This window comes from Sturnus vulgaris, chromosome 10 (assembly GCF_052056855.1).
Source record: "Sturnus vulgaris isolate bStuVul1 chromosome 10, bStuVul1.hap1, whole genome shotgun sequence".
NCBI lineage: Eukaryota > Metazoa > Chordata > Aves > Passeriformes > Sturnidae > Sturnus > Sturnus vulgaris.
In genome coordinates, this window is record NC_142252.1 from 9,567,929 (window position 1) to 9,594,515 (window position 26,587).

Sequence of the window (26,587 nt, forward strand, 5' to 3'; positions counted from 1 at the left end):
TGCTTCGTGGAAGCAGGAGGGACCAACAGGGACCTGACATGGCTTCAAATTCAATTATCACAGCAACATTTTACTTCAAAATCCATGATCTCAGTATTTTTCCAGTCTCCGAAAGAATTAAGACTCTGCAAATGCTAAGCATAATATTTTCATCTGCACAGAATCAGTGTAAAGCAGAGAAGAATTCTTCCTTGTCGTGCCTCTTGCACTGATTTCCAGACAATCATCTGAGCCATGCTTTTTAAATTTTATGCTGAAGTCTTGCTATTGCTTCCAAAGTGATTTTACATGCTGTGAACCCTTCCCCCGAATTCAGTGAAAGGAGAGTTGTACCCTGAAAAGTCTCCAGAAAACTGAAACAAGGGCTTTAGTGAAATAATGCAAGGAAGCATACTCCCTACTCCACCTAATTATACTTCATTCTTAAGCTACAATGGTCCACAGCCATTCTCAATGACAAACCATGGAAACATGACAGAAACCTGGTGGGACAATTTCAGATATTTGAGACAGCTTACCAAGAAAATAAAAAAGACCCAAAACCCACTACAGCAGATAAAACAGTATCTAGTTTATTACATATAGAAAGAGATTTCCAGAATTTACAAACACCCACATTTTCATTCCAAGGAAAGAGTCAATTTAAAAAGTTCACCCTTTTTTGTTTCCATTTTGCTTTGTGGCTTCCTGTTGGTTGGTTGGTTTTTGTTTATCTTCTTTACAATATATACAATGGAAGACTTTGATTTCTTTTTTTCTGATTTTTTGTCAGTTACTGTGCAATTGATGAATTCAAGTTGACTTGTAAATACCCATGTACAGTAATGTTTGTCTTCATTGCAGTTAATACAGACTATTATTTTACAAGGAGTACAAAATTATTTTTCTTTTGGAAAGAATTCAACTCAACATCAGGGTTATCTTACAACTGATAGTATCAGTAAATATGACTGTACAATCAAGGCCCAGGGACCAATGACTTGTATTATATTATTTTCTGAATTACAATCTTAAAACAAGAATAGTACCCTACTCTATTCTTAGAAGCCTTGTTTTAAGCAGGTTCCCCACTCTGTTTACAACAGAATATAGTATACCTCAGTTCCACATCAAAAAAGATGTGCTGTAGGAAAAGTTACATTTTAATTAAAAAAGTACATGTATAAATCAAAACCTATGTTAAATATTTAATACTCTTCAACCAACATTAAGTTTTGTATGTAATAATTTACAATGATGATTTGTCATACAGGTTTTCAGCAGCAAATGAAGTTGTGTAAATGTGCTAGTAAAATACCCATTCTCACCATGATGTAGTGGTGGGCACATCAGTTCATGTGGCCAGCTAAGTCCTTATGGTAGAGGATGAAGTAAGAGAGACTTGTTGTCCAGGTGTCACAGTGCTTCTGCTTGGCACAACACAGGATGTGCAGCTCAGTCAACAACTCCTGAGGTTTGTGTAAAGTAAACAAACTGAACTGGATGCATCGTACCCATTTACAGAGGAAGAGGAGGAGAAGGTGAGGTCCTAGTTGTGATAGCATGAAACATACATAGTCTTGATACCCATGAGTTTAAAAGAAGGATTTGTTGAGGTTGTGTAGGTCATCATTCTGAAATTGAAAGAGAAAGAAAATTAGCATCATGAGCACTTAAAAACTTTCCTGCAATTATTTTCCTCCCCCTCCTTTTTTTTATCTTCTCTTTAAAAGAGTTATCATTCAAACTGAAAGTGTTAGCACCTTGAAAAAATGGCATACACAGCTGAACTGTACTCAGGCATGTGAATCCCAAAAGCATTTAAAACAGATGTTGGCAATAAAATTCAAAGCAGTCAGAAATACATTTAAAACTTGTAAGAGATTCACCTAAGCAGAAACAATTTAAGTGTCCATACTGATTAACTCTGACAAGCTCCTGTAACAAGAGAAAGGAAAGCTCCAAACACCAGCCTGCTGCTGGCATTTTTACCAGCTACAAGAAAGATCCATTGCATGTCAGGCACTACAGGAGGCTTTCCTGGCCACCTGCAAACACCATGGCTGGCCTGGGAAGGATGACCAAGGAATGGAGCATTCAGGGTGCAGAATTACCATTCCCTATTTGACACACAAATACATTTTTCCTAAAAAAAAAAATTGTCGTAGAAAATCCTGGTAAAGTCCATAAATTTATCTACACTCTGCTTCCCTCTGAGAGAGGGCTGGGTGAGTAACAAGGTCCTGCAACCCCGATAATGCACGGCACAGGTTTAGAGGGGAATGAATGCCAGAAGCTGCCTTTGACCCTGTCCTTCCACTTCTCATCTGCTACAGCCTCCCTGACCCAGCACACAGTGCACCAGTCTGGGTCAGCAAGTCCTCTGGACTCTGCCTTCCTGCCGGTTGTCCCCAGGCAGGCTGTCAGTCCCAGCCCTGACCAGGAGCAGGGCAGTGCCCAGCAGGATGCACCCGGGGCTGGATGGCCTCGTGTCCTGCTGGCAGCTGCTCCAGCCCCCATGGGGAGCACAGTCCCTGCTGGGGGACACAGAGCTGAGGTCACACACTGGGCCACACACACAGCCCCGGTGTCCCCCACTGCCCACCACCCTTGGACCTCCCACACCACAGCCCCGGCTCCTTTCTGCACACCATTGACATGCAGCCAGACCCACTGGGGACCAAACCATGCAGCACTGAAATGAATACAATTTGTCTTTTAACTGGGGTTAGAGGACTACCAGCATTTACATTTCAGTAGTCTTGCTAAAATCTGCTCAAGCAAGACTCTTATTTTACATAAAAGTGTGTCTATTTCTATGTTCAATATTAACTGTGCTCCTGAAAAGACAGGTAAACAGTACATTTTCCTCAGTACAAATAAAGGCTTCCCATAGACACGTTGAAGAGAAAAAACTGAAAAGACCTCCTGTCCTATATTCTTTAATTGCACAAGAAACAAAATTTACTTTGTGTGGTCCTTCAAGTGAAAGGAAAGCCTATCCCTGTAAATGATGTGTGGTATGCTGTGAAAACTCCCTGAAGAATTATCTCACAGATCTCTTATTTACTTTCAACTTTCTTCTGCACTCACATTACGATCTACTGGAATGTTCCTACCCAAATATCTATACACAGCTTCACATAAGCTGTGCAGCTTTCAATTACATTTGACCTAAAATTAGCCACTAATACCATACTTTATTAATAAAGACAAGCAACAAAGGAGAAATGGCTTCATTTAAATGGAGGAGCAAAGTGTGCATGATGCATGCACTGCATATCCAAGGTGGCTGTTCCACACCCAGCTCCCATCCAGCAGGGCCAGAGAACAGCTGGGTGCCCCCAGGAGGGCCCAAAGATCTGACCTGCCCTGCACCAACAGAGCAAGTGGAAGGACAGCAAGAAACTGCTTTTCTACATGGCCAGACTTGATTCTGCTAAGAGATTTTAACAGCATAAATAATACATGATTTGCAGTATCAGGGCCAAGTTCTCCACCTCTTCACCATTATTCAGGTCACCTAAACTCCAATATATCATGTATTGAACAGAACGGCCTGTCCCATCCAATTCCATCAATACAGCCAAGAAATCATCTCAACCACTACTGGAGGGCATTTATTCCTGGATTCCAAAGTCAAAAGTGCAGAGGAAGAAAGAGAGTAACAAGTCCATTGGAAAAACAAAACACTTCCTAGAGGAATTTGCTAAGAAAAGAAAACCGAAGAGACCCACAGTTACAGAAACCCAAACGCTTGTACATTATAGTCCTGCACATGTGTAAAAAGAGTGAAAAATCACAGAAGCCTGAAATATCCAAGAGTTGGAGACAGGATAAGAGATGAAGAGCCAGAATCATGTAGGACATGACCTGGTATAGGCTGTATTTCATACAAACGTCAGCTGCAGGTATGACAGGACACAGAGGCATGGAGCAGTTTCAAGCTTGTACTTGAACACCTCCAGATCTTCAGCAGTACAACATGGAAATCTGTCTGTCACCCTTTCCTAAAGGTGTATTGGTAGCTTTTGTTTTCTTTTAATTTTAGGAAGGAAAAAACCAATCAACTAGGATCTTTGCTAAGGACCATCTGAAACTATTGATTGCAATTATTGGCTTTCATACCCAACTCCTCTGACCAATCTGTTTCAACAAAGCACAAATTGAGTAACCAAGAATGACAACCCACACTACTCCTACAGTACAGTGGTGCCTGCTCTGTCTGAATGCACAAAGATGTGTAGGAAACAGACAATCTGAGGGCAAGCTGCTCCTCCGAGGTCACTGAAATAGACTCAACCTATAAACCTTGGATCCATTCTTTGTGCCTCATTCACAGCCAAAAGCACTATCCTGAGTTTTAGCATACAAATGTTCTTTGCTGGACTTCAAAAAGAGTATTTCCCAAATTTTTGGCAAAACAATCTGAATCTCCTCTCTCCTTAGTGAGCTATTGGAATGTGCTTTAAGGTGAAAGAACCTTATTTGGAAATGAAGTAATTGGCTGGATACCTCCAGCCATCAGCATTTCCTTAACAACACACCAAACAGTGCAGAAGACAAGTGTTTTAATAGAGAGTGCGAGGACAGCAGTGAGCTGAGGTAAGGATCATTAAAACTACTGACATCACTGCTGGCAACCAGAGAAAAGGGAAAACCTGTGTTTAATCTATTTCCTATTCACCACAAGTTTCAGCCGGAGTCCCCAATAATGCAGTTTGTGGTTGACTTTATGGAAAAAGTTAGCGATGCAGGAAAAATGTACTGAAACAAACAAGAATCTTTAAAAGTTCCTACAAGGTACCTCTGACAAGTAGTCTCTGCTCAACATCTGTTACTACACACATGCAGATAACACTGACGCACGTTCCAGCTGGCAAAGTTTCCTTCTCAAATCTCTTAGTCCAGGATGGATACAGCACAGCTAGCTGCAGTTCCTATTACAGCTGAAATCCCATTCTTAAATCCAGTAACTAAAAATAAGGTGATATTTCATTTTATTTCCATTATTGGGAAGCTGGAGAAGAAGAGTACTTAAATTTTGAACTAAGAGCAGAGTGTCTAGACAGCTTAATATATCTTTTCAGAAGTTAAACAGAATTTTTATACATAACATAGATGTGTTGCTAAACTACACTTAGAGTGTAATCCTTACTCCTTCCTTACAATCTATTCTCTTTGAAAGTAACCAAGGAGGAAAAAATAAAACAAAGCAAACAAAAGTGAAAAACTCAAGCAATGTTCCAGCAAGAGGTTTTCCAGTAGCCAATTTAAACTTCCATTTGCTATTAAGAGCCAATAATGTGTCTTGTCCCTAAAACAGCAGTAAAAATGCCCTTCCAAAGAGTCATTTCATTTCGAAACAGTCCAATAACATGAAGTTGCTGTTGAAGTTCCACCATCATGTCAGCAAATAAATGCAAGTGCTTTGTCACTGATTAACACAGCAGGGCACAACACAGCTCCCAAACATCCGACCTGCTCAGCACACTGTGACACCTTTCCAGTGTCAGCTGGCATCTGTTTAGGAAACAACTCCACAGGTGACAGAGCCAAGTCAGTGAAAAGATGGTTCTTGGCTGAAGAAAATGCAGATTTTTTCTGAATCTATCAAATGAGAATATTTTGCAGCTCTGCCATTAACCTTGTTTATCCAAACACATTCTCCAGAACTGTACCTATCCCATCAAGGCTTCATTTGAAACCATGAGAACCGACTAGTTGAACACTCCCTGTCAGAGTTACTAGTTACAAATAAAAGGTTATAGAAGTTCATTTGTTGTTTACTTTAGGATCATATAGATCACCTTATTCTGTGTAGATTAAACAGCGGCTTCCCACATAATGGACAAATCTAGATCATAAAAAATAAAAAGCTCATGAACGAAAGCTTGAAACCAAAGGAGAGCCATTATGAATCCTCGGGAGGACTCAAGCAGGATCCCACCAGCCGAGGTCTCCGCGCAGCCTGTCCTTTGCCTGGACAGGTATAACGGGGTATCTTTAAAGATCCCATACAAAGTAAACACATTAAGGAGTCTTGAAAAAGTCATTTACGGCTCGTCTTGGTGACACGTGCATGAGTCACCAGCTAATTATAACCAAACGGTGCGCGCCTCCCCACGGACCGAGTCCATCCCCGTTTCCTCGCTCCCCACACGATGAGCACAAGCAGCGCCTGTTTACATTTCCCCCAGCATTGCTAACGTGCACACAGGCACGGGAAGCATCTCCTTCGGATAAATTAAAACATCGACCAAAATTTAAGCTAGCTCAAGTAACTCCTTTTCAAAGAGATGCAAATGAGCCGCAGCGCTCCCCCACTCCCAGCGACACGCCGAAAGAGCCAAGGAATGCAGGCAGGAACAATGGCTGCTCCAGTGTGTTAATTGCAGCCCGGGTCTAACAAAAGCAATTACAAACAGAACCAAACAAAGTAATTACAACATTGCTATTTAACTTGACAGGCTGTAATCTACATTTAATAGATAAGCTTTTCTTCCTTGTACCCCAAAATGCCTATTTCAGCTTTCCCGTGAATGTCTTAAATGGGGAATTAGTAAAGATTGGGTTTCACCAAGTCCTTTCCTACAAGGCAGAATACTGAATTTGTTGTTTTCCTATAAGGCAGAATACGGAATTTGGTGTTTTCCTACAAGGCAGAATACTGAATTTGGTTTTTCCACCCAGTTTTGTCCCTATAGAGGTCATTCATTCACTGTTGGAGGAAGGAACCTAAATACCGCGTACAGATGATTCTTTCTGCTATTGCTTCAGACAAAGTTCATGTACAGCACTGGGGAAAAAAAAGCCATCCTCACTATAGCTGAAAATTTTCCTCTTTTCCCCAGAAAGAGAAGGTGGGGAATAAACAACTATGAGACTTTAAAAATAAGATGATGAGCAGAACCAGGTTTTTACATTTAAGAACCCGTTTCCTGGGATGTAAGTACAGTGGGAAAGCACAAACTAAACCACACATATTCTTTGGATGAGCTTCTGCCCAGCAAAGAATTTGTATGTTTGATTTCAGCTTCACAGCATGTCAACCTGATTTAAACTCATTCAGGAGAAAACTCAACCCATCACTGAGGTCAGCAAGAAAGGCTGCTGCCACAGACACAGAGCCAAGGACTGCCTGCCCCGAGCACCTGGCATGGGAGAGAGTGAAGCTGCTGGAGGTCAGGTTTGCCTGGTTCCACCAACAAAGAGGACACCAGCCAGCTCTCTGCACTGGCATAAAACATACTGGAAAAAGGAAAACACAAAGTTTCTATGTAGAAAAAATACTGAAGGGATGTCCTCCTTTATTACACAAAATCCGTAGCACTTAGGGGTTTGAACAAGACTGATGACCCAAATACTGAATTTCTGATTAGCTATTTAATCTTTTCAACTTTGGAAAAAAAAAGTCACCAAGTTTTTGGGTTTTTTGAAGACTAAAAGAAACAAAATACAATTAAGTTTAGAAAGAAAGAAATTCAATAGCATGTTTTATAAATAAATTCTACAACTTTTCTTGTGGTGGCACAGCAAGCCATAAAACAAAACAAGTATCCAGCAGTTGCAAATTACAAAAATCCAAGATGTAGCCTGTAAGTATGTGGTTGGTTGGTTTCTATGAAATGAAAAACATGGGCAGAGTCTTTCTCATTAAAAGGTGTGATGTTATAAATGGGATCCTCATGTTTGTGTGTTCCAATTTTGTAAGGACTGAAGGTCTGGACCTTTCCCTTCCTTTACTAATAGTCCATCTGAGTAATCAGCTAAAGGTTGAGTCCAGTTTACAATGGTGAGAAAATCCCTTTGTTTTAGTACTGAAAATAATGATGTTACTATGAAGCCAAGGATCTCATGAGATCAACACTCCCAAGTTCATCCGAAATCTTCTCATACTGCTCTAGTAATATACTTGGCAGCACTTCGTGTTTGATATCCTTCAGATAAACCCTCTGCTGGCCCAAGGTGTTCTCTCCTCCCCAGCCTGCAATAATGAGAGCAATATCAAACCCTAAATGTGCACCACCTAGTTAATAGCTTCAGTCCTCACAGTGCTTGTGTCTTTAAGATTCCAATAAACTTGCAAATTCAACAACTGGGATCATTCATTATTTTGGAATTTTTACTGTTCTGCGTGTCTGCAGAGTCTAACCCTGAAGAATTTGTGGCATTCACACCTCTCATGATGACCCAATAATCCACACTCTGTTCAAGAAAGCACTGGTGAAATACACTTTTTATGGCTGTATCCTTCAAAAGAAAACACTGCTCAGTTTCTATCTTTATCAAACATATAACCAAATATCGACAATATTAACAAGGGGAACCCAGAAACAACTTCATTATGCAATTTGTTCTTCAAAGGAGTTTTCTTAGAACTTTTATTTTTCAAATTATATTACTTTAATGGCAGTTTTGAATTCAACAAACTTATCAATGCTAGGAATCATTACAACTGCTCTGACTGTAGGGAAGCAGATGACCTGGGTGCCTTTAGATGTACTCACACCTCCTCAGCTTGTCAGCAATTTAAACATACACAATTAATTTGGAACAAAATTGAGTGCACTGAAGCTGTGCTTCATATTATATCAACTAAATTACATCAGCAGTAGAGCTCAGCAACACATAACACCCAGGGTAGCTACTATATAATCAGAATATATCTCAGCTGCTGAATATCCTTATCTTTCCATGAATCTGTATTTCACATGCCTTTCTGGCACTCTGGGCTGGTTCCCTATTCCAAAAGCCAAACCTCACCACTTTCTCCTGTGCTTTTTTGACCCAACTTTATAATGCTCATTTTCTGACAGATTTGCTTTTCTCTGACAACATGTTAAAAGCCCTAAATAAATAGTCTAAACTGCCTTGAAACTGTTTTTGTGATACATGCTAAATTGTGAGAGTTACAGCTTAAAGCAAGGAAGGAGCCACACCATTCAACTTTGCTGGAGCCATTTTCCTCCCAATGGACAAATAAGTGGAAAACACAGAACAGACAGAAGAAAAATAGCATTTAGGAAGGGATACAGAAGCCCCACGTGGGGATAACCTGGCCAGCTGACCTTCACTTTGAAATTTTGCCAGTGCAAATTAAGTAGCTAGTCTGCAGCACGTCTGGGCAGCAGCGTGGGAAGGAAGTTCTGCAGTGAATTTGGATGAAACACTTCCTCAATTCAAAACAACAGTGCATTAAATATCAAATAAGGTTAATAAGGAGGTACTGGAAAACACATTGTGAAAAGCATGCCAAGAAAAGAAAGCAGGGAAGGGATAAGAACAAATGAATTATCACGAAGTTGACAAAACTGTACCAAGAAGTCTGGAAAGCCAAGGTAGAAGGAAAGAATCCATTATTTGAAACCATCTGCTACTCCATAATATAAAAACTACCATACAGCAGAAACAGCTCAAAACAAATTAGAGGTTGTGCTTTAATAAAGGGAAAGAGGAAGGTCTTTGGTAAAGAGCAAAAAGCAACAGCCAAGTTTGTTACATCTTGAAGCTGGACTAGAAAACAATAGTTTAACCACAGATTTAGTTCTTCACCAAGATACCACCATCAGTCTGACATTAAATGAATTACATTTACTGCTTTGACACATTGTTTTCTGCTTTGTAGACCAAGATAGAAAATCCTAGAAAACTACTGAAATACAACATCATTTGTTTCAGTATGAATGCATTTTCATATACATCCACATACATTCACAATCTATTTCTAGTAATTTGCACTCATTTGACCTGACCTTTTTACCTTCCCTCTCTGCCATAAATTGCAAAACTTCTCTAAGAGTCACATGGCATCTTCCTCTTCCCAGCCCTTCAAACCTGGTGCTCAGATTCCTCTGACACTCAAGCTGATAACTGAAATTCGAAGCACCAGCCATACTCAAAAGCTGCCAACAGTAAAGTGCTGTGGCTGGGGTATATATAGTGTAGGTTGGTAGGTCCAGCCTACAGCCAGTTGGACAAGCACACAAGCACATGCAGAAAGACCTGAAATCTAATTCTGCCTTTGGTTTGATTTGCTCTTTAGTTTTACTCAAGTTACTTTGTCTTAGTCTCAAGGAAAAGGTAAAATCCAATCTATTTCCTACATGAAATTTTATTGTGAGGAGGAGGAAGTCGTGAAGTCTCAAACATGCACAGTCACTAAATATCTAGGGAATAATTTTTCTGCCCTAATCTTCTTGTGTCTCAGTGCCTTGCCCATGAGCTGAGAACTGCTACCTTGCAGCAGAGTTCAGCCTGTGCCAGGGGCAGACAGCAGGGTGGTAATGCCTTGACAGTGCCCACATGAAGACAGACACAGGGCAGCATCTGGACAAGGTGCTATAAATAAAACATCGGGCAGCCACACACTGCTGAGAATAAAAAGAACTGAAAAAATGCCTCGTTCCTGGATCACTCCTACAAACTGAAGAATCCATTCTATGTGGGAAATGTATGTTTTGTGCTACATGGTCTGAAACTACAACAACCCATATGCACAAGGGTGGGAGGCAAAAGTATCAATGCTTGCAAAAATAAATAACATTTGAGCATGACTGCGTATAGCCAAGCATTATTCCACATTAAAACAGATTTATAAAATTAAGTAAACTCTACATACAATAGAATTTTTAGCTGGAGGAAAAAAAAAAAAAAAGACAACTAAATTCCAACATCAGAAATAAGCCTTCACTAGTAAAGCAAGAGCTCTACCCTCCTCCTCCCACTGAATTAGCAATCAGTGTACCCCGGACTGCAATGGGATTAACCTCAATAACAATGCTGAGCACTTTAATGAGCTCTGAGATAGTCCACAGCTAAACTCTTCATTGCACCATTTAAACACTGAAAAACTTGTTTGTATACAGATTAGGTTTTCAAAACAACTGTCATCCAATTTATTTCCAGAAACCATAGTAACAAGAAAATAGTAAATATAGGGTGATGAAAGGGCACAAAGGAAATACAATCTCATTCAAAACAATGAAGCTATCTCAAGTTTGAAGCACATGAGCAGAGGAGGCAGCACCTGGCAGGCACTTGGGGAGGGGGGAGCCCTATTTGGATACAACTGTGAATTAAATCCAAACTATAAAGACCAATTAGACAAATCAAGTATTTTACTGCTGTTTCTTTTGAGTTTCATTCAGCAAACTCTTAAAAGCCTGAATGATGGCCAATATTATATTTTAAAGTTACTAGCAGCCTAAAAGGACTAACCTTCACTTTTTCAGTTGCCATGATTTCAAATGGGAAACCAAGCAACAGTCACACTAGCTATTTAATTGCAAAACCAATATAACATTATGAAACTGCATAATTACACAAGCAAAAGGCAAGCTAGGTGAAAGTTTTTCTCATCTCAAAATTTTCAGCCAGATATTTTAAACTTAAAAAAAAACCCATGCCATTTCTTTCCATATAATAAAAGTTGTTCACAAGAGTATCAGTAAGAATCTCACTAGATGATAGACACTATATTATTGTCACACATAAATCTTCCATGAGTTGTCAAATCCAGCATTAAGGATAACCCTTTAGAAGCTATTAGTACAAGTCAATTGAAAATTAAAAGCATATAGCAGCACCGATTAAAGGCTTAGCATGCACAATAAAGCATCTGTACACAATACCACATATTATTAAGATGTCTTGGTTAATCAGTGACTGAAAACATCCTCTAGAGATTAACCTTGACAAAATAAATAAAAATCCAGCCTTATCATGCTGTATCACTGCACTTTATAATCTCATAAAACTGAAAGTTCTCTGTTCTCATAACCAACCACACAAACTTGTACCTCTGGCCACCCAGTCCTCTTAGGCGTGAGAAGAATCTGTACCTAACCTGGCCTGCTGACAGTGACCTCAGTGATTACAAAAGAACCTGATGATACCTTTGAAACTCTCCCCAAAATGAAGAGGAGAGCAGCGTGGTCAGCGCCCATGCTCAACCCCTGTACCCATCCCCTCATCAGCCCAGCACTGCTGGTCAGATTCCAGAGAAGCTGCAGAAGGGAAAGGGCCAGTTAATACATGAGACAAATCTATAGGAAACATGGCTTCATTAGTTCCACTGCTCACAGATCAGCTGTTTGTATAAGCAGTTTTGCTTGGAGCAGTGTTTTGTCAGTATTATTACTGTTATGTTATGCAAAGAATGTATTAAATTCTTAAATATTACATGAGATTTAATGGATTGTGCATCGCATGTGGGAGGTCAAACAAGGAGGGTAATGTTCCATTCAGCCTTATAGATGTAACTTAAAAAACAGAAGCTTGCATTATACTTCAGGGAGCAAGTGCAGCTCAAAGATATGGCTGTGATGGAAGAAGGCAGCCTGAAACATAGAGGGAAATAATAAAATAAAATTTTAAATATAATTTTTAAAATAATCAGTGGTTGTGACAAGCAGCAGTGCAGTTTTCAAGAAATTTTACAGCTCAGTCTCTTTTAAAACAATTTCTGCTTTCAGAAGCTACCTATAAATTCTTCCTGTGCTCCTCCCTTATCCAACAGAATATTGCATTGGCTTTTTAAGTTTTGCATACATTTGGAAACTCCCTGTACCTCCAGTGCTAGGGATTCTGAATGTCCAAGTAAAGAGGACATAAGAAGAATGGCAGAGTATCCCAATTTCTACTTTCCATCTGTATCTTCAGGCCAGAGCCAAAAATATTCTAATTTAAGGTCCAGTTCTCTTAAATAAAGGTTTTAGTTCAGATAAAGCTAGTATTTTTGTTATAAAACTTAAATTTTAATGGTCTTTTGGGGTAAAAAAGTACACAGCACAGCAACTAAAGAGATCTCAGTCAATATTATTTTGTACATCTGTTTTCCAGCAACAGAAGATTTTTCATATTATTAAAGCTTTTCTTAAGTTACATTTCATCATTTAAAATCACTTAAGGAACAAAAGAAACTGCAAATATGTTCTCATACAAAAATATATTTTTGCAGTTCAGGATTCTATCAGAAGGTATATTGCCTATCACATTGTTCCAGAACATACATTTTCTATTTATCACACAGTACAAAAGGTAAGAGTGTAACACCACTGCCTATAAGTGTGTGTATATACAAAAAGGAGCTAAAATAGGCTATGGTAGCATGAAAAAAGTAGTTCAATTGCATTACTGGACAAAAAAGCTCTCCAAAACCAGGACAGTTCTCTGCCTCAAAAAGAGACACCCTCCCCCACAAATTTCCATATTGTCAGATTTATGATTTCCAGTTCAGATTCTGAGGACTGTTAGAAATAAGAATTATCATAAAAGGAGAAGGGGAAAACTAACTACGGTTATTTTCTACTGATAAATACATCCTATAGTGGTAATGATTGTTTTTCTATTACATGTTCTCCAGTCTCCATAATTGTGAATTCATCTCTCTAGTTACCAATTATGCATAAGGTTTAATGCAATGTTTAATTTGAATTAAGGATCATGACAACTAGAAGTCAGGAGTTTCTGTAGCATCTGTAGGCATTTTGTTCTACAGAGACAATATGATGAAATACAAACACAGGAACCTTTTCTTTCAGTCGAAGTACTGGTATTTCAGCAAGAAAAAACTGCCTTTCATACTTTCATTTCTGTCTGTGATTCTCTCCCAGCTTGCAGTCCTGGTTGCTAAGAGAAAAGCACCATCAGGGCCTGTGGAGAGCTCACACAGTGGGAGCCACAGCTTTCCCAAATAATACCTGAAGGTGTAGCAAGTTCTACTGTAAATGCAACTTAGCATTTCTCAGTTACTCAGAGTATTGACACAACATAGTGTGGCTTTCAGGCAAATACACCCCCTGAAATGGAGCAATTGCTTCCTTCCAAACTTCAAGGTCGCTTCAAAATCTACAAAACATCAGCACTGTCTGAAGCAGTGGTTGGAAGGGATGAAAAAGGAATGGTGTTCTCATCTCACTGATGATGGTTAAGTTCTTTCACCTAAAGCTTTCCATTGAATTTCAATTGGAGGGAGACTAGTAACAAGCATGGGAAATTTCTGCCTTAAGCACTGAAAGTTGTCAAAAATAGGAGCAAATTAGATGTTCTGCTATTTTACCATGCAAAATATAGACAATACAGACATTCATATGATTTTTTAAGTGACAAATCTTCTTGTAATATACATTTTCAAAAGAATAAGCAACTTAGCTAAAATACCCTGAACTTCCTTATAGGGCAAACGAAACAATAATTTTAAAGTTAACTCATCTTAGACCATCAGATTTTTGCATAACAGTAAACACAGATTTTAAAATAAAAATATCCATGCACCTCCCATCTTTTTCTACTTTTTTATTTGTTAGGTTTCTTCCACGTGGGCTAGGGATATATCTACACATGCTTCCATACTCTTATTTTCTCTTCTATGCTCAGATGACTCCTTTACTACTGCTTGAAGTATAATGTCAGCTTAGACATTCAAGAGTAGACTAAATAACCAAATTTTTCTGCATTGTTCTTTCAGTCAGAGCAATCATATATCAACAAACAGTAATAATACATTCAGATGTGTAAGATTTCAAAGCTGTGGATTTTAAATGTTGAATTGGCCACTACAGTTACATGATCTATTTGAGATTCAGAAAATAATAACCCAATTCATTCAACAAAGCCATGCTTCATTGAAAATTAATGGAAATGTAAGAAAGGAAAACAGGGGTTTGGAAATATCCCACAGCTGCAATTTAGATGTAGTGATTAAACCAGGGAAGTACACAGATGTCTACTGACATTTTGCTTTAAAACACTTGAAGAAGAATACTTTCTCTTCCACTTAAGGGTTTACAAATCAGATTCAGTTCCAGAAAAACAATGCTGTAATCTTCATTTATAACAAATCCTAAATTTAGTAAGCAGAAGTCATTAGTAGTAACAAACAGATCTGAGCATAAAGAGAGGCAGTATTTGAGCTATGGGAAAGGCAGTGCAGAAAGCAGAGGCTTTCCATTCCCACCCTTGGATACCAGCTGCTTCCCTGGCCTTCCAGGACTCAGTGCAAGCAGTTCTATAAGCCACTATTGCTTTTCTTTATTTAGGAAACCAATATGCCACTATAAACTATGTTTATAAAATTATAAACTATATTCTATAATATGTAAACAAGTGCCCATTACTTAGAAGCCACAGATGAGCATAGTATTAGATTGTAATAGAAAATAGATGCATTTTTCAACTGTTGACATTGCCAAAGCATCCAGTCTTTAAGATATTCTCCATAAAAATCAAAATATCATGTGCCTTACTGAAGGACAAAACAAGAGTAGCTTTAAAGCACTGCATTCTCTGTAATATTTTGCAAACTCAACTGCAGCCCAAGTAGACTCCAAAGGCTGCAGGAAATACAGAACTACTCCTGTCAGGTGGCAGGGACAAAAAAGGGACATTTTACTTTACTGCAGATCACGCCTTCCACCAGCCTTGATATTGCAGTCATTAAGATGTGTGTTTTTATATGACCTATCCCACTTTTTGCCTCCATTTGCAGAAACTGGTTTTATCTCCCCCTCCCTCTACACACACAGGTATACCCAGACTGATACACATAAGTATACACATTTATGCACACAACACATTCAAGCACTCTTAGTCTGTTGATATAGACAAGCAAAAAGCAAAATTTATTTCAGTATTTCCTTCAAATGTCTACAGTCTGTGCTACAGTCCAGCTCCAGGTAAAAATTATGTGCAGATTTATCAACTGTTAGAAACTATGAGCTCAAAACATGACCCAGAAGCTTGCAAAGGTCGCATCACTCTTTGTCCTGAAGCTGCCTGCAGGTTCAGCTTTTGAGAGGTAAAACAGGAGCATTGCAGTCAGCTAACACTTAAGGGACAGCCTTTGGGTGAGCAACAGTGTTTCAGTACTGTGAGCTGGAAGTATTTTAAAGTACCACCTTTTGCCTCCACCTGCAACAAAGCAGTTCAAGTACTGCTGTAACCTGCATTACAGCCACAGCCAAAAGCAGCTAAGCCAGGCAAGGAGCTAAGAGGGGAAAACAGCTTACAGAGAGGCTCAGGTGTCTTCTGACAATACACCTTGACTTTTATTTTCAGTGATTTGAACGTTTACCAGAAAAAAGTTTACAGGAGGCTCTGGTATACACAGTATAGAAATCAAACTATGTTAACAAGCAATATTTAGCCTTCCTATGGTTTTAAACCACTCTATGCACTTGGTGATGGTTGTTTCTGTGAAGATCAAATAAAATATTAGCACCCATATATTCCCACATAAAATAAAATACAAATTAATCTTTGTGTCTACACACCTAAATAACCCCCAAAGCTTCAAGCTCCTCCATCTTACAGGCTGTAAAAACAACATGAAAACAGCAGTCATTAATAAATCAGTATACTACTGTTTTACCAAGAAGGAATTCATTACTTGCTTTGACTTAGAAAAGAATTTATCTGTTCTTCAGATTAAGTTACAGCAGAAAGGCCTCCCCCAGCCCCTCTTCACCTGTGGATTTGGCCTTTTTTGGCTCAGAAAACTAACTGTACTCCCTGCCCCACCACGTGCAGCTCCTTCTGCAGCTGATACTTAATTTTTAAACCTATCAGCTGGGTAGCAGGAAGGCAAAAATATAGGAATGGACTGTTAAATTTGAATGATATTATCATTTATGAAAAATACTGACTATCATTTTGAAAGGCCATAACTAAGCACTTTCTATTCACAGTGCAGAGCATCTCTAACAGGCCCAGTATCTCATAGTTTCTTCCTGTCATTTCATGCATACCTTTCTTTTGGCAAAAGCAGATACTCAGGTTCAAGCCCCAGGCTACAATACCAAGTTAAAGGGGATGGGTGTGTGCATGTGCCTGGCACAGATGCCAGCAGCTGCAAACAGCTGGACATGCCAACCCCAGCTCGGCAGCTGCAGCACATCCAATTCACAAAGCTCGCTGCACCTCCTGCATGGTTTGCTAGGCACTAATAAATATTTCTACACTTCAACTGAACTAGCATCATGTAGGGAGTGCAGCTAAGCCAGACAGCTCTTCCAAAGGAAGAATTAGATCAATACTAGAAACCCAGAGCACTGGGGTTTCTAATACATTGTGTCATGATGACATGTGGGAGGGTTCTTTTGAAAATGAAAAGATGGTGTTCATTCTGTTTCATGTACAGCAAGATATTCATAGTACCCACATGCAATAAAGAGCAAGCAAGAGTATCATACATGTCACTAATATTACCATTATGCTGCAATTTTTCTGGTTGCTACAAATATGCAAACATTTGCCTGAAGTGCAATAAGAGCTCTGAGTTCCACTAAGAAGAAAAAATGTTCACATCACAATGAAACAAAGCATCAAGTAAGATCCATGCCAGGTAAGTACCTGATGCCCAAGTATCTTAACTCTCCTGAGGAGCCCTTCTTCCCAGCATCCTTCTGCATCCATTTACTGTTCCATGATATACCTGCATGTGCCAAAACCCTTGCATAAGTGTGCTTATAACCTGAATGCAGCACTTCAGAGAGACAGCTATAATTACTTCAAATTTCAAAGCATATCTAACAGCCTGCTGGCTCTTCTGCATGCCCCTGCACATCAGTTGGGAACCATCATTCTATATGGATTTATTTTTGTAGTTTTGGAACGACTACAACTAACGTTGAAAGAATGCAACTGAACTGCAAATTAATAAAAAAACATTTTGGGGGGGGAGGGGGGCAAAAAGACAGAAACTTGTGACTTGCATTGTATTTTGATTCCACACCATTCATAGAACGTTTTGAAGGAATTCAACTTCCCTTTTCTTTCTTTATCACCCAAGGGTTCTAGCAAGGCACCAACAACTATCAGTATAAAACATCACAGCCATACAAATATATTTTCATTTTACTCAAAAAGTCCAAGGCAAGCAACTATGTCATTTCACTGCTTTCTTCTATAATTAGAAGGTACAATATTTCGGGGAATAGATAACCCCAAGGCAGGCTGTGGCCACAGCACAGGGATGGGTGTGCTCTTCAGCACAGCAGTGTGGGTCCCTCTCAGCAGAGCTCCCAGGACAGCCACCACCTCCAGGTTTCACTGCCACCTGGCTGTGTGAAACCACAGTTAGAGCCAAGCTGAGCACCACTGGCAGTGGGCTGAGGTGTCAAGACAAGTGTGTGGCCAAGTGAGAAGATGCAGGAGGGAGCTTTATACCATTCTCAGAGAAGTAAGGAAATAAAGGAAGCAAACTGAAGAGTTATGCCAACAAATCGTACTCTACAAAGCAGATTCTGAGATGACAAAAAGACAGACGCATGTTTTTAAGTAACATGAAATGCAGGCGTGTTTCCTGAGCAGTCGGCTACCCTTCTATAAGCAGCCTCAAAGCCAATTATAGCAGACAATTTGAGCTAAATATAAAAACCCACAAATCTCACAGTTTGAGATAACATCCAAGAAGGTGTTAAAGTTAACTTTGAAACCATGCAACAAGACTTCAGCCTTCTCATAATGAACACGGCAACCACATCCGTCAAAGCACCCCGTGATTTGTGGGAACTGAGAGGCTGAAGAGATTATGTGGATACTTCACATATTTCTCCAAGAGTAACAGATGGAATTTTTCTGCCCACAGAACTTCAGAGATGAGAAGTTGACTGTGCAAAATATCAATGGCCAGACTTTAGTTTGTAGCTTCAGTAATCTCCACATGTGATCAGGCTACAGTGACTCCTAACTGCAGCAGCTGGATTAGTGAGGCTGTCATGGGAATACCACGATATTTGACATTCTGCAACAGGGAGAAAACAGGGATCCAGCCTGCACACGGATCTGTAGCCTTCAAAACTTCGTCTTTTTATTAAAATAATTCCTCCATTCTCACCTCAAATGCACAGGTAGGCTGCCACTCCTGCACCAGTCAGAACTCAGGACCTGGCTTATTTGACAGCTTATCATATGTCTTCTCCCTTCTTAGGAAGGCTCCTCCTCCCTTTGATACAAACAAACTCCATCTTTTCTGTTCATAGTAACACAGTGCAGCTGTCCTCTCTTTCCAGCTGATTTGAACCTGAATGTTTTCCACTGCCTCTCCTCCATCTCTAGCTGCCCAGGAAGCTTTTCCCACATGCTGTGATACGGTCAGCTACCTCATCATCAGAGAAGAGTATTTCAGACAGCCTTTGTCAACCTCTCAAAGCTAAATAGCCAAGGAAAGCTTCAAATACAGCTGCCAAGAGAAATACATATATATTAGGAAGTTGGATTGAATTTCAGTTTCTGCTCTGCAAGTACAATTGTGGAAAAAAACAACTTCCATAGAAACAGAGAAACTGAACAAAGTTGTGACAGTTTTCTAGGCAGCTCTCTTCCTTCAGTGGCCATCAGGCTGTAACATTATCCCTACTCATCCATCTGCAGAACAGCACTATGTATGCTTTAAGGAGCAAGGCCACTTGAATGGACATTGAGAGCACCAAATTTGCCACTGCTGGTATGCAGCTCACAGCTCTCCTCGGCCATAGAAGGAACCTGAGCATCTTGCAGCTCCTATTCTGCTGCATTTGTTAAATGCTCTCTCAGCAGACTCAGACACACTTACCAAAAAAGATAGTGATGTTCAGCCCTGAGTACTTGTACACAAAGCAGTGTGTCAGATGGCCCCTGCACACTTCCCCGTGCTAGAGGTGGCTCCATGTGTCCCTCAGAGTTTGGCCAGCTGACGCCAGTACCCCATCCTTGCATAGACCAAGTTGCAGCAATTTAATATTTCAAGGAGTGGAGGACTACTAATGGATCAGCAAAGCAATCTAAGGAGCTTTCCACTGTGGCTTTGCATAAAACAACAAAACAGGTTTGAGGCAGACTTCATTACCTACCACTTCCTTCACTCTTTACAGCTGATTTATAGGAAGCAAAAAGAAGTCACCATCCTCCTCCTCCTCCCCCACCATTAGAGCACTAAGATGGTTAGAAGGTGGGAAGATCAATTTCTGCTGTGTCCTAGGGTGACTATATGATGTTTGTATCCCCAGTCTGTTCTGTTTATGCTGGATATTGAATTCTCCACCTTCAAGACTGATTCTGAGAGTGAAGGGGGAGAAAAAGTGCAGTTTGTTATCAGACACTGCCCTTGCTCCCCTATTCCTGCTCCTGGACTGGGTTGTCTGCAGCAGGGACAGTGGGAGAGAGCTCTCCTTTGCTTTTAGTTAGTTTTTTTAGCTAGCTGAGGCAGAGAAGTTCCCCAGGCTTTGTCTTTTCTTTTTCTTGGAACTGATCAGCCCTGCTCTGGACTGAAAACCCAGAAGAACACCGGGAGCTCACACCTGTGGCCCACCAGGGCATTTTCCAGCAGGAGAGACTGAGACTGAGCAAGCCGAGCTATAGCCCACGACAAGGATTCTCAGAATTTGCCATCCCTTCAGAACAGCAAGAGGTTCCATTGTTTAATATTATTCATTTTTCCATGTTTGTGAGTACTTTGCTTGTTAAATAAACAGTTTTTTCCACTTTTCTCGAAGGAGATTTATGTCTCCCAAATGTTTTTTGTATTCTTCCAGTGCTTTTTTTCCACCCACCAAGAATGCCTTTTAGATCACCTCACCAAACTAATTTAATGCAAAGTAGAAGATTATTTTGATGACTAAATACAGTGTTAACATTTAATATTTTCAGTGTATTGAGTAGAAACACTAGGCACTCTCAAAACTGAACAAAAAAGGTACAGAGCTGCTTCAAATAGTAAATATTTAAGACTGTTCACGCAATAGTAAATATTGACACTTTTGATGTATTTCATAACATTAAAAAAGCATTCTCTTGGTCAAAGAAGAAAAGCTGGGGAGGTTTTTGGTTGGTTGGTTCTGAACTTATTGAGGAAGCTTTACTTTATACACTTCTGTTCAGTATTTATAAAAAAAATAAAAAGAAGTCCCCTTCCTTCCATAAACAGAAGCTCATTTTCTGTATTCTAAGAAGTGTATTGCTGAGATTTACAGTCTCAAGGAAGGACTTCTATAACGTAGGCTTAATTTACACTTTGAGCTATCAAATTTAACTGCAATTGTGGAAAGAGAAAGTGGGGACAGGGAAGGAAGGAGGAAGAAAGCAGGACAAGCTCTCAGAGGGCTCATCCCCAGTCTTCTTCCAAGACAACTGTGCCCCAGCAAGGAAAGTCAGACGTATATATCCACATGAATAACAACTCCTGCTAGCACAGCCTTCATAGTGATGGATTCTACAGCAGCTTGACATTAGGCTATGATGAAGCTTGACAGTGTCCAGATTAAGACATAACCTAGCTCTTTCCATTAATTAAGTTTTCCTCCAGGATAAAATCATTGTAGAGCATTACATTCGAAATGGGGCATTTATTTCCCTGTTGTAAGATTCTGACAGTAAAAGTAAAACAAAATGTCACCACCTTTGAAAGGAATGCCCTCACTATTTTTCAGTTTTTGCAGTCTCTCCAGTCTTAACATTATGAAAAAACCTCCAAATTCTCTTTATTAACTTATTTTATGTTAAGTGTATCTAAATTAAATCTAAAAATATGGATAGTAAGTCTAGGCTCACTGTCTTCTAGTTACCAATGGTTACCACCCTACAAGGCACTGCTATACTGAAGTTAACTTTGTTAAGGAGGATTTTTTTTTTTAATTACTTGAAAATATTGTAATATTCTATCCTACTCTCTAGCAAAAGAATTACTCACATCCTTCAGATTCAATGACTTCTAGCTGTGGCTTTTACTCCAGCTCCTGAGCATTGGTAACTGAGACAAGGCAGGGGCTGAATAACTCCCAGTTCTCAGAGCACACTGGGAATAACCAAATACCAGGGAGTGTGTCCCACTAATGAAGTAATAAAAAGTGTGTTTGGAGTCTTGTTGCATAAACACCAGTGTAGCTGCTCACCATTACAACTGAAAGCTATGTCTAAATAAAATCTTATCACTACTATCTGAGCACTATCCCAAACCTCTCCTTGGAATCTCAGAGGAAAATTATCACTGTGACTTGGATGAATCACATTCCCAGATGGACTTCCCAGTACTTTTTCCTGGCTAGAAAGAAGGAAACTTTTTCCAGCTTATTAAGAAGTAATAGCCATATCAGCTTGCAGCTCTGATGAAGTTAACAATTAGATCCAGGAGTTTCCCTCAGAGCTGCAGCTTACTGAATATAAAGAAAAGAAAAGAAAAGAAAAGAAAAGAAAAGAAAAGAAAAGAAAAGAAAAGAAAAGAAAAGAAAAGAAAAGAAAAGAAAAGAAAAGAAAAGAAAAGAAAAGAAAAGAAAAGAAAAGAAAAGAAAAGAAAAGAAAAGAAAAGAAAAGAAAAGAAAAGAAAAGAAAAGAAAAGAAAAAAGCTTCATGCCTTCCATCTAACCCTGTCATGAACAAGAACATAATTTTAAGTGAATGACATAAAGATCCCACTAAGCCTGAGAGCTCAGGAATGTAAGAAACACCCAGCTGGGTCAGACTGATGGTTCATCTAGTCCAGAATTCATCTCCAACAGGGCAGAAAAGGTGCTATTTAGAGAGAACCAATAGCCCATGTCCTGTGCTCCACTCCCCTCACACTCTCTCCGCTGACCATGAACTCTCCTAACCCTGCTCTGAACCTGCCTACTCAGCCTGTTTTCAAAACATCCCCTGGCTGCAAGTTGCATAAATTCACTACCTGCTATGTAAACACTTTCTTCTTTCATCTGTCTTAAACTGATTCCCAACCAGTTTCATCAAGTGTCCTGGGGATGTAGGGCTTCTGTCAACAAGAGCTTGGCGTTCACCCTTCTGCCAGCTCATGATTTTGTAAACTTTGAACCCTCTGCCCCTCTCAGCTGCCCACCTTCCAAATCAAACCTTTTAAATGATGCAACTCCACACGAGGCACTGATACCACCCCCCTGGACTGAGAGCTGCCCTCCTCTGCACCCTCCCTGAGCTAAAGGCACTAACTCTACCTTCTTTAGATGTGCACACAAAAACTGGACCTCATGCTCAAAATATGGTGAGCACACCAGTGTTTTAAATACCAACAAAAGGTATTTTCTTGTCCCCAGTACCGTTTCCTGATGATGCAAGAGGCGCACACTGCCCAGGTTTTTCTGGATTTTTTTGGCTGCTGCTACTCCACATTGCTGACAATAGTCCTGGAAAACTGTCAGTGACAACCACAAAGCCTCCTTTCCAAGCTGCAACCGTCAGTTCTGAGTTTAGCACCACACAAACATGCTTTAGAATAATTTTTTCCTAACTGGAAAAAAATTCTGTTTAAAAACCTATGTTTACCTATGCTGACATTAGTCTACCACATTCTTGCCCACTGAAGTTATGTGATGGCCTTCTGGAATTCCTCTGCACTCAGACAGCATCTAGCTACCCAAAAGTAACAGTACTACTATTTTTCATCAAAACTGGAATTATTCTGAGGCTGGTGCAAGGCAACAAATTGAACTATTGGTTTGAGTGATGTCTAGAAGCCACAGGGAAGGCAAGTGAGATCAATCAAGATCACCAGAGTTAGTTTTATCATTGTGGGAATATGACCAGATCAAGGAGATTTATTAAACATGACAGAATTTGGGTGCAAAACAACAAAACTGAAAAAAACCCCAACCCACGCATCACACCTCCATGGCTGATGATGGCAAACAAAACTTGCAATAGATTGTCCATGGAATAGTAGACTATCCATGGATGCAGCCACTTGAACACCACTCTGGAGGAAATTAGATCTTGTAACACCAACTCTGGTGATACTCTAGCATGACAGACATCAGGCTTCTGAAAAACATCATGTCTGCTGCCTTTCCCTGTGAAAAGAATATCTCTTAAGAGACAAATCTCTTACTTTGAAACCTTAACATAGCTTTAATTTAAATTCTTCAAGTTTTATTTTCAGCTTTTGTATGGCAAATCTATTTTCAAAACACTCTGAAATCAGTATATACAACTTGTAAGTTGCCAGAATACACACATTGTATATACTAGCAGAGGCTGACGCAGGGATTTGGTTTTTATTCCCGAGTTTAACTTAGAAAAGAAAAGAAAGACTACTACTATGACATTTACCTTAGCATCTATATCACTCCTCCCCTAAATAGCAATCTGTTCCACATAAGTCAGAGGCAAAAACTAATGTAATTTATAATCTGTTTAAAACAGGGCAAGGCTATGTGTCAAACATCTCCCTCTCTATTCATTAGATCCAATATTCTGGTTTCTCTAATGTGCATTCACCTTTAAAAAATTAATTTTTTTAAACTCCCTCTAAACCACAGAAAACTTAACAGGAGAACATTGAGGTGCTGACAAATGAAATTAAGATACTGCCTTAAAGCTGCACTTTTAAGTTTGATAATTCTTGTTTTATACCTCTAACTTCAGTGGGAAAAAACCATTCACAATCATTTCAAAGGCTTTAAAAAGGTGGCCCCAGTAGCGTTTGAGCTGAACTCCATCCTCCTGCCCATCTTCAGAGGTCACTTTTCAGCAGTCAAACTAGTTTCAAATCACAGACCAAACATCAGAATGGAAAGTTGATTTACCCTCAGCTGACTAGTAGTGTTTATGTGTTTTCACTTTCATATGTGCTCTATTCCCTTTGACCAATTATTATTGAGGTTTCCTGGATTGGGACTTTCATCTAAAAAGATATCAAGTTAAGGAAGATGAAGCACATGATGATGACAGGTTAGTGTATCTTACAATGATTATCTGTTATCTTGCATCATCTTTGAACTGGTCATGCTTGACTACAAGGTAATGGACACAGTACAGAGGAACAGACTTTAAAATGTTTTATTCAATATTTTTAGCAAAGCCAAACTCCACCATTCAGGAAATCCTTTAGGAGTATCTCTTATGTAATTGATAATGGTTTTATTGGTAGATCAATTCCTTTCTGAAATTCTATGCTAATTCTACTCTGAACTTCCTTCCCAAGGCAAACTTCCACTGGAAAACTACCCTGTCTCTTCTGCATGGCAGAGCACAGCTGTGGAATAAAAGGGTGTGCTCTCTTTGAAGTCCCATTATTAGCACTTGTATCTGGTAAATTTAGCTCTCCCTCCTGCACAGCTCGAGTGATCATGCTGTGTGTTTCGATGCCTCTTGCTTGTCTGTACCAGTTGTCTGGCTGGTGCTCTCTCTCACGTGCCCCAAAGGAGGAACCTCCCAAGCTATCTGGTTTCATCATCCCTGAAATCACAGAAGATTTAAATTTAGATGACTGTGGTCATAAAGACTTAGAAGCTGTTTCTCTCCTCTCCCAAGTGCTCCAGTTCCAAGCTGGTTTACAAGGAGTGATCCCATCGGTCTCACCTCTGCTGCAGCCACACGTTCAGCTCACTCCAGGTACAAAGAGCCTTCCACACAATCTGCCTAACAACTGTGGGCAGGGAAGACAGATCACCTGTCGTTTGTTTTGTATCATTTGATGTTAAAAAGGATCCAATTCTTATTAAATAATACAAGATGTGCCTTTTAAGATTGCCATTATTCCTAAAAGCCAATCAGCAAGTAGAAACAGCAAGACAGATTACAGAGCAATGAAAGCAATCACACATGACTCAGTGTTAAAAACAATGAACAGGAAAGGAGGCTGGTGTACACATCAAATTCCTGCTTACAACCTTAATGAGGCAGGCTTGAAAAACATCCCGCTGCACTTCTGGACAGAAACAGCTACCAGGATGGAGGAAGGGGAGAAACAACAACTCAACAACTCAGGTTTTGTGAACAAGGTGAAGATTATTGATTTGGGGTTTATGAAGACTTTGAATCTCGGCATGTTACACATTCAGCCAGGGCCCAGCCTGTGCAGAGCTGCAGGGATAAGGAGTGATAAGGATAAGGATAAGGAGTGATAAGCAGTGATAATGATTTCTGGCATCGACAGCACGCAGCAGCTCCAGCCACAGCTCAAGGCCTTGCTTTCCTGGCTGCTGCACAAACACAGGAAAATGACGGTCTCTGCCCCAGCAGAACCACAGGGAAAGAAAAAAGAGACCAGTAGATACATCAGGGCACAGAGAAGTGACATCAGAGTGTTTCTCAACGTGTTGTGTACAACTCACCAAAGGCCACAGACAGGCCACTTCCCATTAATGAATGAACATTTGGCTGCAATTGCACAACTGTTCAACATCCTCCCTATGCCCACATCTGAGAACTTCCATCCAAAGGGGGAGACTTCTTACCTTTAGCAGACTAGTGCAGGACACTCAACATTAAGAGAGAATGCTTGGCTGTTTTCATTCCTGCTGTTCATCTCAAGGAAAAACACATCCTCGCTATTATGACTCACTGGATTATCATTTGGATGGTGAGAAGATGAGCAGCAGGTTACAGTGGTCTGGCTTCTACCAAATCCTTCATGGTCAGAGGCTTCAGATTACAAATTTATTGCTTCCAAACTCAGCCCACTGAGCCCACAGCAAAGATCACCCATCATGTATTCCACACATGAATTTTTAGGTTTCTTCTTTTTAAGTAAAAATTTCATTAACAAATTTTGGTCTTGGAGTTCTGCTTTTAATTTGGCATTTCATGAAAAGATCCAGAAAGTTTTTCTTTGAAGTTCATTATTTTCCCTCTCCTTTATCCTTCTAGTCCTAAAATATGAGGGGAAAAAAATCTTTATTTCTCC

At 39.8% G+C, this 26,587-nt stretch overlaps 1 protein-coding gene across 1 annotated transcript in view; it reads right to left on the reverse strand.

Moving 5' to 3' along the window:
- Nucleotides 1-551: 551 nt before the first annotated feature.
- The window catches only part of IRS1 (insulin receptor substrate 1), a 48,374-nt gene continuing 22,338 nt past the window's right edge, over nt 552-26,587 (reverse strand). Inside the window, exon 2 of the mRNA XM_014877858.2 lies at nt 552-1,613. The gene's annotated coding sequence lies outside the window, so the exon portion shown is untranslated. The remainder of the gene's footprint in view (nt 1,614-26,587) is intronic.